Source organism: Heterodontus francisci, unplaced genomic scaffold (assembly GCF_036365525.1).
Source record: "Heterodontus francisci isolate sHetFra1 unplaced genomic scaffold, sHetFra1.hap1 HAP1_SCAFFOLD_708, whole genome shotgun sequence".
NCBI classification, from domain to species: domain Eukaryota; kingdom Metazoa; phylum Chordata; class Chondrichthyes; order Heterodontiformes; family Heterodontidae; genus Heterodontus; species Heterodontus francisci.
The window spans coordinates 73,619-86,651 of NW_027141297.1; the positions used below are offsets into that span (position 1 = coordinate 73,619).

The window sequence follows — 13,033 nt, forward strand, 5'->3', positions numbered from 1 at the left end:
CACCTTATTATACTGTCCCCTACTACCACTACATTCCTTTTTTCTCCCTCTTTGAGCCGCAAACACTTACTGCAGACGTGTTTGCCCTGGATCACACTGGCATCCAGGAACTCCCACATGCTGCAGCTGTGACACATCACCTGTCCTGTCATCCTTAACGTGTTTCAATTAACTACTTAAATATTTTATTCAATTATTCATTTTACTGTATATTTTATTAAACGTACCACTAGTTTGTTTACTATTTTAAACGTTAGGACTAAAATGGACCTTAATTACTGAACAGATGTGCATCAAGCGGGTCGGTTCTTCCAAACCAATCAACTACCTGCTTGCCTGTGATGTCACAGCTTACCAGATCCTCACCAAACAGCTCCTTCCACTGCACTGAAGAAAGAACCAAATCCTGTATCCTCACCCCAGCGGCTCTCTGTTTCCCTGCTCTCACTCTCCATTGTGACGTCACTCCTCGATTTTTTTTTCCCCTGCTCTGCTCCTCTCTCTTTCGCTCTGTCTCCGAGTCTGTGCTTTTGGCGCATTTCTTCATTTGTTGTTCCGTTGTGCTCCTCTGTGTCTGGTCCAAAACCTGACTCCGGTGGGACTTGAACACACAACCTTTGAATATCGTCTTAATCATTATTTAGAAGTCCAACACGCTATCCATTGCGCCACAGAGCCTCACACATTTTTGTAAACATCACTAAGGCCTTTGATCTTGTCAGCAGAGACGGCCGCTTGAAACTGCGATGGAACATAGGCTGCCCTCCTGACCACTTGGGCATCATCTCTTCTTTCCACGAGAACATGCACAGTTCCATCAGTTACAATGGAGCAACATCAGACGCTTTCAAGATCAGCAGTGGGGTAAAGCAGGGCTGCGCGCTGGCGCCAACTCTCTTAGGAACAGAGGAACATCGGAGTAAGCTATTCAGCCCGTCGAGCCTGCTCTGTCATTCAATTCGATCATGGCTGATCACCTACCTCAAAGCCCCTTTCCCATGCTATCCCCATATCCCTTGATGTCATGAGTATCAAGATTTCTATCAATTTCTGTCTTGAACATGCTCAATGATTGAGCTGCCACAGCCCTCTGGGGCACAGTATTCCAATGATTCACCACCGTCTGAGTGAAGAAATTCCACCCATCTCAGTTTTAAATGGCCTACTCCTTATTCTGAGACGATGTCCTTTGGTTTTAGACTCACCAACCAGGGCAAACATCCTGTCTACATCCACACTGTCACGCCCTGTAAGAATTTTGTCAGTTTCAATCAGATCACCTCTCATTCTTCGAAACTTTAAGGAATACAGGCCCAGTTTCCTCATCAGACAATCCCACCATCCCAGGGATTAGTCTGGTGACATAAAAACAAGAAATGCTGGAACCACTCAGCAGGTCTGGCAGCATCTGTGAAAAGAGAAGCAGAGTTAATGTTTCAGGTCAGTGACCCATCTTCGGAACTGACATATATTAGAAAAGTCACAGGTTATAAGCAAGTGGGGTGGGGGTGGGGCAAGAGATAACAAAGGAGAAGGTGTAGATTGGACAAGGCCACATAGCTGACCAAAAGGTCATGCAGCAAAGGCAAACAATATGTCAATGGTGTGTTGAAAGACAAAGCATTAGTACAGATTAGGTGTTAACGGACTGAATATTGAACAGCAGCAAGTACAAACCTGAAAAAAAACAGTAGGTAAGCAAACTGAACAAACTGAGATGAAATGAAATAAATGCAAAAAAAAGATTAGTCTGTTGACCCTCTGTTTCACCACCTCTATGGCAAGTGTATCCTTCATAAGATGAGGAGACTAAACTGTACACAATACTCCAGTGCGGATTCACCAAGGCTCTATACAATTGCAGCAAGACATCTTTACTCCTGTACTCATGACCCCTCGTGTGGGTACAACATACCATTTGCCTTCCTAATTGATTACTGCACCTGCACAAGAGCTTTTAGTGTCTCAGGAACAAGGACACCCAGGTCCCTTTGGACATCGACACTTCCCAACCTCTCACCATTTAAGAAATACTCTGTCTTTCTGTTTATTCTACCAAAGTGAATAACTTCACACTTATTCACATTATATTCCATGTTCTTGCCCATTCACTTAGCCTCTCCAGGTCCCCTGGAAGCCTCTCTGCATCCTCCTCACAACTCACACTTCACCGAGCTTTGTGTCATCTGCAAACTTGGAAATATTGCATTTAATCCCCACATCCAAATCATTTATATAGGTTGTTAACAGCTGTGGCTCCAACACTGATCCTTGCAGTACCCCAATAGTAACAGCCTGCCATCCTGAGAAGGACCCGTTATTCCTGCTCTCTGTTTTCGGTCTGTTAACCAATTCTCAATCCATATCAGTATATTATCCCCAAGCCTATGTGCTCTAATTTTGTTTACTCACCTCCTGTGTGGGACCTTACCAAAGGAAAATACAAATACCACACATCCACTGGTTCTCCTTTATCTGTTCTATAGGTAACATCCTCAAAAATCTCAACAGGTTTTTCAAACCTGTTTTCCTTTTCATAATTCTATGTTGACTCTGCCCAATCATGTCATCATTTTCGAACTGTCTAGTTATCACATCCTTTATAATTGGCATATTCTTCTCCATGCTGCTATTGTGCACTTTCAATTACTCAGATATAGGTGTTCACCTGCACATCAGAGCTGACGACAAGCTGTTCAACTTGGCAAGACTGTGCGCCAAGACCAAAGTGGGTAAATTCCTAGTCTGTGAGTTGCTATTTGCTGATGATGCTGTGCTGACATCCCATAATGAAGTTCAGTCACAGCAGCTTGTAGATCGGTTCTCCCTGGCCTGCAAAGAGTTTGGACTGACAATCAGCATCAGGAAGATGAAAGTTACTGGCCAGGACGTAGAGACTCCACTTTCCAACAACATCGACAACCTCACTTTGGAGGTTGTCAACAGCTTCACATACCTTCAATCAACAATCACCAAAAATCTGTCCCTTGATACTGAAATCAGCACCAGGATTGCCAATGCTGCAACTGTCATGTCAAAGTTGAGAAGACAAGTGTGAACCGACAGCAAACTGACCGAAAATACAAAGCTCCACGTGTACAAGGCTTGTGTTCTCAGCACCCTCCTTTATAGTAGAGAAGCATCAACAACTTATACAAGCCAAAAAAAGCGGCTGAACAGCTTCCACCTCCACTGCCTCAGATGGATACTGGGCATCTCCTGGCAGGACAGAGTGCCGAATGCGGAAGTACACCAGCGTGCAGGGATCCGCAGCATGTTTCCACTCTTGAGTCAGCGGTGACTCTGTTGACTGGGCCAAATGGATGACGGTCACATTGCCAAATACATGCTCTCTGGTGAGCTTGCTATCAGCATGAGATCAACAGGTCAGGGGAAAAAAATCAAGTCCTTTGGAGAGGTTTGAGTTAATTAAGGAGAGTGGGCATGGATTTATCAATGGGAGTTCATGCTTGACGAATCTAACTGCATTTGTTGATAAACGATCTGAAAATACTGATGCAGGGAATGCAGTGGATGTTGTTTATATGGATGTTACGAAAGCATTTTATAAAGTACCACATAAAAGGGTGGTTAACAAAATTGGGGTTCATGGATTAGGAGGGTCAGTGTCCATTTGGAGAGTAAATTGTTTTAAAGACTGAAAACAGCGAGTCATATTAAATGGTTCTTGGTCAGACTGGAGGATAGTCGACAGTGGTGTTCCCCAAGGGTCAGTGCCAGAACCACTGCTTTTTTTGCTGAAGGTAAGTGACTTGGATCTTGGAATACAGAGTAGAATCTCAAAATATGCCGATGACACCAAACTTGGAGGAGTGGCAAACAGTGAGGATGATATGAACTGCCTGCAACAGGACAGCGATAGGCTAGCAGAATGGGCAGACAGGTGGCAGATGGAATTTAATAGTGACAAGTGTGAGGTGATGTATTTTGGCATAAGGAATAGGGAGAGGCAATATATACTTAATGGCACAGTTATAAAGAGTGTGCTGGAATAGAGGGACTTGGGGTTCATGTGCATCAATCTTTGAAGGAGGCAAGTCATATTGCGAGAGTGGTTCGCAAAGCATATGGGAGCTTGGGCTTTATAAATAGAGGCATTGAGTACAAAAGCAGGGAAGTTATGCTGAACCATTATAATACTCTGGTTAGGCCCCAATTGGAGTGTTGCTTCCAGTTCTGCTCAGCAGACTTTAGAAAGAATGTGAGAGTCCTTGAGAGGACGCAGAGGCGATTTACCAGAATGGATCCAGGGATGGGGGATTTTAGTTACAAGGTTAGGTTGGAAAAGCTAGGATTATTCTGCCTTTCTCAAAGGAGATTGAGTGGAGAATTGATAGAGGTGTATAACACCTCCAGAGAACAGGCCATCCTGGACTGGGTATTGTGTAATGAGAAAGGATTAGTTAACAATCTTGTTGTGTGGGGTCCCTTGGGGAAGTGCGCCCATAATATGATAAAATTCTTCATTAAGATGGAGAGTGAGAGAGTTGATTCCGAGACTCGGGTCCTGAATCTAAACAAAGAAAACTATGAAGGTATGAGGCGTGAGTTGGCTATGATAGATTGGGGAACGTTACTTAAAGGGTTGACAGTGGATAGGCAATGGCTAGCATTTAAAGAGCGCATGGATGAATTACAACAATTGTTCATTCCTGTCTGTGCATAAGTAAAACAGGAAGGGTGGCTCAACTGTGGCTTACAAAAGAAATTAAGGAAAGTATTAGATCCAAGGAGGAGAAATATAAAATGGCCAGAACAAGCAGCAAACCTGAAGATTGTGAGCAGTTTGGAATTTAGCAGAGGAGGACAAAAGGATTGATTAAGAAGGGGGAAATAGAGTATGAGAGTAAGCTAGCAGAGAACATAAAAACTGACTGTAAAAGCTTCTATAGATATGTGTAGAGAAAAAGATTAGTGAAGACAAATGTGGGCCCTTTACAGTCAGAAACGGGGGAATTTATAATGGGGAACAAAGAAATGGCAGACCAATTAAATACATACTTTGGATCTGTCTTCACAAAGGAGGATACAAATTATCTCCCAGAAATGTTGGGGAACATAGGGTCTAGTGAGAAGGAGGAACTGGATGAAATCAGTATTAGTAGGGAATGTTGGGGAAATTGATGGGATTGAAGGCCGATAAATCCCCAGGGCCTGATAATCTACATGTCAGAGTACTGAAGGAAGTGGCCCTTGAAATAGCAGATGCATGTTTGGTCTTTTTTCAAAATTCTATCGACTCTGGAACAGTTCCAATGGATTGGACGGTAGTTAATGTAACTCCACTATTTAAAAAAAGAGGCAGAAAGAAAACAGCGAATTATATACCGGTTAGCCTGACATCAGTCGTGGGGAAAATGCTGGAGTCCATTATAAAAGATGTAATAGCAGAGTGCAATAATAACTCGTCTCCACTCCTAGTATTTCTAAATCCCACACATTCACTATAATGTGAACAATTATTTCCTGTTGTGTCTCTCTCAGATTTGTAAACTTCACTGTATTGGAGTGAGGTGACATCTACTGGCAGGAAGCAAGAACTGCAATCAAACAGCAGAAACTCCACAGTCTGTCAGGGTGAAAGAAACATTGCAAAGTGAGGCAACAGCGAAGTGGTTTGATTGGGTAGATGGAGACATGATTCCACTTGTGGTGGTGTCTGAAGCAAAGGCCAGACATACAAAATTGTCATTAATAAAAGAAATGAGGAATTCATGAAAAATGTAGTAACGTAGTGAATGGTTAGAATGTGGATAGAATAGAAAGTGAGATTGGATGGACAGAAGCAGTCTGAAAGGATGGATGAAACAAAAGGTGAGTGCCCTGAAACGTTAACTGTGTTTCTCACAGCACAGATGCTGCCAGAGCTGCTGAACATTTCCAGCACTTTCTGTTTTTATTTCAGCATTTGCAGGATGTTGCTTTGATCTGAAAAAAATGGATGATTGGCTGGGGGGTTCCAGTGAAATTCCACAGCAGCTAACAAAGCCTGACCTGTCAGTGGCTCGTTGGTCTAGGGGTATGATTCTTGCTTTGGGAGTATGGTTAATTAACATGCGAGAGATCCCGGGTTAAAGTCCCGGACGAGCCCTGGTCTGCTGGCATTTTAAGATTAAGGTTATCTATTGGTTTCAGCCTTGCAGAAGGTGGAATTGACTTCCAAACGGAGCTGGCTTGAGGACCAGACAACTGGATTCAAAGAGCTTGTCGACAAAATTGTAATTAACTAAATGTACAGATAGCCAAGTGGGAATATAAAGTTGTTGCTGGAATTGTGACCTGACTCCAAAAACAACAGGACTGGGTTCTGGACTGGAATGGAATGGAATTCTTCAGTGTTTCTGTTGTTTGGCTTGCATTGACTCATCGATTTTCTTGTTTTTCACTTTGTCGATGCCTTTGAATAATTGTGGATCCTTCTTCAGGGTGTCTTCTTTCACCAGGTATTTCTGACCTCTGATGATGTTGATTGTAATCAGCTTCAATTCGCTGATAGTTTTGGAAGTGAGCAGATTTCATTTGCTTGAGTCTACAACATGGAACTCAGTCTGACATGTGGACCCATGGGAGGATTTGAATGCCACCCCTGCGTTGGAGTTGCATCCATCCAATAAGAGACCGAGTAGAAGTGACAGTTCTGTCAGTCGAATATGAGACTTTTAATGGCAGGGTTGTGAGTTTGAGTGCCATTCTGTTTTTCCCTTTTGTAAGGCTTCATGAGCAGAGAGTACAGGGAGTGTTTGAAATGAGCAAGTCTCGCTTCGATTCAGGACTCTGACCTCTCAGCAGCATCTCACTATGAAAGATTGAATTTGATCTCATTTCATTCTCAGCTCGGGGTCTGTGCGGCTCAGTGGCACTTCTGTCTGTCTCCCGCTTCACAATCCATCAGTACTGAGAAAGCAATGGGGAATATTACTCACATGTTGTGTTCTTTAATTTTTTGGAAAACTTGAATGTATGTATATTCTTCCAAAACAAGGACACCAAACGGCTGTTAATGTAGGGCTGAAATAGCTCAGTTGGCAGAGCGTTAGACTGAAGATTTAAAGGTCCCTGGTTCAATCCCGTGTTTCAGCAATTTTGCTTCCTTATGCGTCCCTTGCCTTGGTTCTGATTTTCCGGTTGCACAATTTACTTTGAAATTATTTACCAAGCACCAGTGGATTGAATTTGAGAAACAACACACAGTCATTTACAGCACAGAAGGTGGTCGTTTGGCCTATCACGTCCATGCTGGCTCTCCCCGGAGCAATCTGGTCAGTTCCACTCACCAGCTCGGTCCCTTTCCTCCTGCAAGTTTCTTTCCTTCAAGTATCCATCAAATTTCCTTTTCAAATCATTGATTGTCTCTGCTTCCACCACACTCGTGGGCCAAGACATTACTACCCACAGCATAAAAAATTCCACCTCATCAAGGATGGGAAATACTTATATCTTCCATATTTGCTTATTCTCTATTTCTATGAGAATAGAGCGACAGTCAACATGAAAGGAAACCCAAAAATCTTCGAGCAGCATGAAAATGATAAGTGGGTAGTAAGATGTTGAGTCGGGCCTATTAGGAACAAAAAGGATAATATAAGCTTCGAGGTGCAGGGCAATGTTAATCTACTTAATGAGTACTTTGCATCAGTGATCACTGAGGAAGTGGAATTTGACAAAATATCAGTCGAAGTGAAGACAGTAGAGTCAATGGAGAGGGTACAAATTGAGAGAGGGAGGTACTAAAAAGGCTGGCTGTCCTTAGGGTAGATAAATCACCTGGTCTGGATGGCTGGCATCCCAGGTTGCGAAAGGAAATGCGGATGCAGATAATGGAAGAGTTTGCCATAATCTTCCAATCTTCCCTGGATACGGGGGAGGTGCCAGGAGTAAACAGTGGCAAATGCGACGCCCTTATTCAAGAAAGGGTGTAAGGACAGTCCGGCTAACTACAGGCTAGTTAGATTAACAGCAGCGGTGGGTAAGGTTTTAGAAAGAATAATCAGGGTAAAAAAATCAACAGTCACTTGGAGAGGTTTGAGTTAATTACGGAGAGTGAGCATGGATTTATAAATGGGAGTTCATGCTTGACTAATCTAACTGCATTTTCTGATGAACTAACAGAGCAGCTGGATGAAGGGAATGCAGTGGATGTTGTTTATATGGATTTTAAGGAAGCGTTTGACAAGGTACCACATAAAAGTGGGGTTTACAAAATTGAGGTTCGTGGTATAGGAGGGTCAGTGTCCAATTGGATAGAAAATTTGTTTAAGGACAGAAAACAGCGAGTCTTATTCAATGATTCTTTGTCAGACTGGAGGATAGTCGACAGTGGTGTTTCCCAAGGGTCAGTGCTGGAACCACTGCTTTTTTTGCTAAAGATAAATGACTTGGATCTTGGAATATTGAGTAGAATCTCAAAATATCCCGATGACAACAAACTTGGAGGAGTGGCAAACAGTGAGGATGATATGAACTGCCTGCAACAGGACAATGATAGGCTAGCAGAATGGGCAGACAGGTGGCAGATGGAATTTAATAGTGACAAGTGTGAGGTGATGTATTTTGGCATAAGGAATAGGGAGAGGCAATATTTACTTAATGGCACAGTTCTGAAGTGTGTGTTGGAATAGAGGGACTTGGGGTTCATGTGCATCAATCTTTGAAGGTGGCAAGACAGGTTAGCAAAGCATATGGGATCTTGGGCTTGAAAAAAAGAGGCATTGAGTACAAAGCAGGGAAGTTATGCTGAACCATTATAAAGCTCTGGTTAGGCCCCAGTTGGCGTGTTGCTTCCAGTTCTGCTTACCACACTTAAGAAAGAATGTGAGCGTCCTTGAGAGGATGCAGAGGAAATTCACCAGAATGGATCCAGGGATGGAGGATTTTAGTTACAAGGTTAGGTTGGAAAAGCTAGGGTTGTTCTACCTGCATCAAAGGAGAGTGAGGGGAGAATTGATAGATGTGTTTTCGGCTATGACAGTTTTAAATAAGTTGGCAAGGAAACATTGTTCCCGTTAACTATTGGTACAAGGACTAGGGGACACAGATTGAAGGTTTTGGACAGGAGATACAGGGGGAATGTGCGCAAGAACTTTCTTACACTGATTGGTGATGATCGGCAACTCGCTGCCCACGGGGGCAGTGGAAATGGAGACAATCGAGGATTACAAAAGGAATTTGAATGGGCACTTGAAGGAAATAATTTTACAGGGCTATGGGGATCGAGCAGACAAGTAATAACTCGTCTCCACTCCTAGTATTTCTAAATCCCACACATTCACTATAATGTGAACAATTCTTTCCTGTTGTGTCTCTCTCAGATTTGTAAACTTCACTGTATTGGAGTGAAGTGACATCTACTGGCAAGAAACAAGAACTGCCGTGATGAGATCAGCCATGATTGTATTGAATGGCAGAGCAGGCTCGAGTGGCTGACTTGCCGACTCCGGCTCCTCGTTCTTATGTTCATAGAATCATACAGCACAGAAGGAGGCCATTCGGCCCCATTGTGTCTCTGCTGACTCTCTGACAAAAAGATGCCATTAGTCCAACCCCCGGCCTATTTCCCCATAATCCTGGAGAATTTCACTTTGAAATATTTGTCCAATTCCTTTATGAAATTTATAATTGAATCTGTTTCCACCACCCTGTCAGACAATTCATTCCAAATCCGAATCAGTTACTGGGTAAAAAGATCTCTCCTCACCTCTCCTTGACATTTTTGGCCAATTATTTTAAATCTGTGTCCTCTGGTTACTGACCCCCAGGACAGTGGAAACAGTTTCTCCCTCTCTACCCTATGACAATCCTTCATGATTCTGAACACCTCTATTAAATCTTCCCTTAACCTTCTCTACTCTGAAGAGAACAATCCCAGCTTCACCAGCCTGTCCAGAGAACTGACACCCCGCATCTCTGGGATCATTCTAGTAAATCTCCTCTGAACTGTCTCAGAAGCTTTGATGTCCTTTCTAAAGCCTGGTGCCCAGAACTGGACACATTACTCGAGCTGAGATGGAGCCAGCGACGCCCACATCCCACGAACGAATAAAAAAACGCTCCCGAACCAGTCCCCAATTCTTATCCATTTATAGACGCCGTTTCGGGAAGCCTCACCGGGAAAAGCTTCACCACCGCCATCCGCAGGGATACAGATGGGATTGTTCCATCTTATTGTGGCCCTGAGGCCCTGCTCCAGCTGTGTGAGCCCGCAAAGTCTTCTCGCACTTTGTGAATATCCAACTCCGAACCCGCAGCTCTTGCTGCTGACAAAGCTCTCTACCGCGCCTGCGCGCCCCGCTCCTGTCACAGATAGGGCGGATTCTAGGCCGCTGAGCATTCTGGGTATCACACCTGTCATTAATGCTATTCTTTCAGCTGAAAGGTTTTATGACGTACATTTCATGACCTGGAATCGCCGTGAGTGTTTTCTTTTGCACCTGTCAGTGCCTGGGAGGATAGAGTCAGCTTCACTTTGTAGCCATGAGTTTCTGGTGTGAGAAAGTGGTGTTTAACTCAGTATATTTCAGTTTTTGGTCTGTGACTGTGGGTATTATTCAGTACTTGTTTGTTTCTGCTATTGCTCTGTGAGTTTCACCACATATCTTTCAACAACTTGTCTGTGAGCATCAGCTTTTGTCTATATCTATCAGTTTCTGAGAAGTGAGAAAGGGTTTGATTCTATCCCTATCAGTTTCTGTGACATGCATGTGTCTTTAATCTGCACCTCCTCTGAGTGTGTCTTCTTCTCTGTACTTGTAGGTGAGTATGTGTTTTGCTTTGTATCTCTCAGTCTTTGAAGTGTGAGCCTGGGTTTGTACCTAATTTCCTTTGTACCTTGCAGTTGGGATATGAAAGAAAGATTTTTACACGTTACCTGCCAACCGCTGCTACGTGACTGTGGGTTTCACACTGTATCTGTCAATTTCTTGTCTGGTAATGCGAAGTTTACAGTGTACCTGTCAGTTTCTTGTATGTGAGTGTTGATTTCACTCTGAAAAGAATCATAGATCATAGAATAGTTACAGAACAAAAGGAAGCCATTCAGCTCATTGTGCTTGTGTTGCTTCTATGCACGAGCAACTCAGCTCATGCCACAGACTCATGTATTCCATGAAAACATGCAATTTTTCCACTTCAGATAATTATCTTATACCATTTTGAAAGCCATGGTTGAATCAGCCTCCATCACACTCTCAAGCAGTGCATATCAGATCTTAACCACTCGCTGTGCAAAAGAAGTTTTTCCTCATGTTGCCTTTGGTTCTTTTGCCATTCACCTTAAATCGGTGTCCTCTGGTTACAGAGCTTAGAATAATATTCCCCATTTCTTTCTCAGCACTGATGTATTGTGAAGCAGGAGACAGCCAGAAGTCCCACTGAGCCGCACTGACCCCGAGCTGAGAATGAAATGAGATGAAGTTCAATCTTTCACAGCGAGATGCTGCAGAGAGATGAGACCCGAATCAAAGTGAGACTTTCTCATACTTTTGCTGAATTTCATTTCAAACACTCCTTGTACTCTCTGCTAATGAAGCCTTAAAAAAGGGAAAAACAAAATGCCACTCAAACTCACCACCCTGAAATTAAAAGTTTAATGTTTGACTGACTGAACTGTCACTTCTACTCGGTCTCTTATTGGATGGATGCAACTGTATTCTTCAACGCAGGGGTGGCATTCAAATCCTCCCATGGGTCCACATGTCAGACTGAGTTCCATGTTGTAGACTCAAGCAAAGGAAATCTGTTCAGTTCCAAAACTATCAGTGAGTTGAAGCTCATTACGATCATCATCATCAGAGGTCAGAACTACCAGGTGAAAGAAGACAATCTGAAGAAGGATCCACAATTATTCAAAGGCATCGACAAAGTGAAAAACAAGAAAATCGATGAGTCAATGCAAGCCAAACAGCAGAAACACTGAAGAATTCCATTCCATTCCAGTCCAGAACCCAGTCCTGTTGTTTTTGGAGTCAGGTCACAATTACTGCAACAACTGTATATTCCCACTTGGCTATCTGTACATTTAGTTAATCAAGCTCTTTGTATCCAGCTCTCTGGTCCTCAAGCAGGCTGCATATGGAAATCAATTCCGCCTTCTGCAAGGCTGAAACCAATCAATGACCTTAAACTAAAAATGCCAAAGAAGAAGGGCTTGTCTAGGATTTGAACCCAGGATCTCTCACACATTAATTAATCACTCACCCTAAGCAAGGATCATACCCCTAGAGCAACATGCCACTGTTATCAGAACTTCATTTTAGCTCCTGTGGAATTTCACTGGCAGCCAAAGCCGACCATCCATTTTTTTTCAGAGCAAAGCAACATCTTGCAAATTCTGAAATAAAAACAGAAAGTGTTGGAAATGTTCAGAAACTCTGGCAGCATCTGTGGAGAGAGAAACAGAGTTCACCTTTCAGGGCGTTTACCTTTTGTTTGAGCCATCCTTTCACACTGCTTCTGTCCACACAATCTCACTTTCTATTTTATCTAGATTCCACCCACTCACTACCTGAATACATTGATCATGAATTCCTCATATCTTTTAATAATGACAATTTTATATTTCTGGCCTTTGCTTTGGTCTCCACCACAAGTGGAATCATGTCTCCATCAACCCAATCAAACCCATTCACTATTTCCTCACATTGCAACGTTTCTTTCACCCTGACAGACGATGGAATTTCTGCTGCTTGATTGCAGTTCTTGCTTTCTGCCAGTAGATGTCACCTCACTCCAGTACAGTGAAGGTGACAAATCTGAGAGCACACAACAAGAAGTAATTGTTCACGTTGTTCATTGTTCAGTGAACAGGTCCCTCTATTCCTGCACACTCTTTAGAACTGTGCCATTAAGTATATATTGCCTCTCCCTATTCCTTCTGCTAAAATGCATCACCTCACACTAGTCACTATTAAAATCCATCTGCACCTGTCTGCCCATTCTGCTGGCCTATCACTGTCTTGTTGCAGGTGGTTCATTTCATCCTCACTGTTTGCCACTTCTCCAAGTTTGGTGTTATCGG

At 43.1% G+C, this 13,033-nt stretch overlaps 2 non-coding genes across 2 annotated transcripts; one reads left to right on the forward strand and one right to left on the reverse strand.

Moving 5' to 3' along the window:
- Positions 1-587: 587 nt before the first annotated feature.
- Positions 588-678, reverse strand: trnar-ucu (transfer RNA arginine (anticodon UCU)). Its single transcript is given in 2 exon segments — positions 588-623; positions 642-678. It is a non-coding gene; the product is annotated as a tRNA-Arg (tRNA).
- Positions 679-7,028: 6,350 nt separating this feature from the next.
- Positions 7,029-7,101, forward strand: trnaf-gaa (transfer RNA phenylalanine (anticodon GAA)). Its single transcript has one exon. It is a non-coding gene; the product is annotated as a tRNA-Phe (tRNA).
- The last annotated feature ends 5,932 nt before the right edge of the window (positions 7,102-13,033 follow it).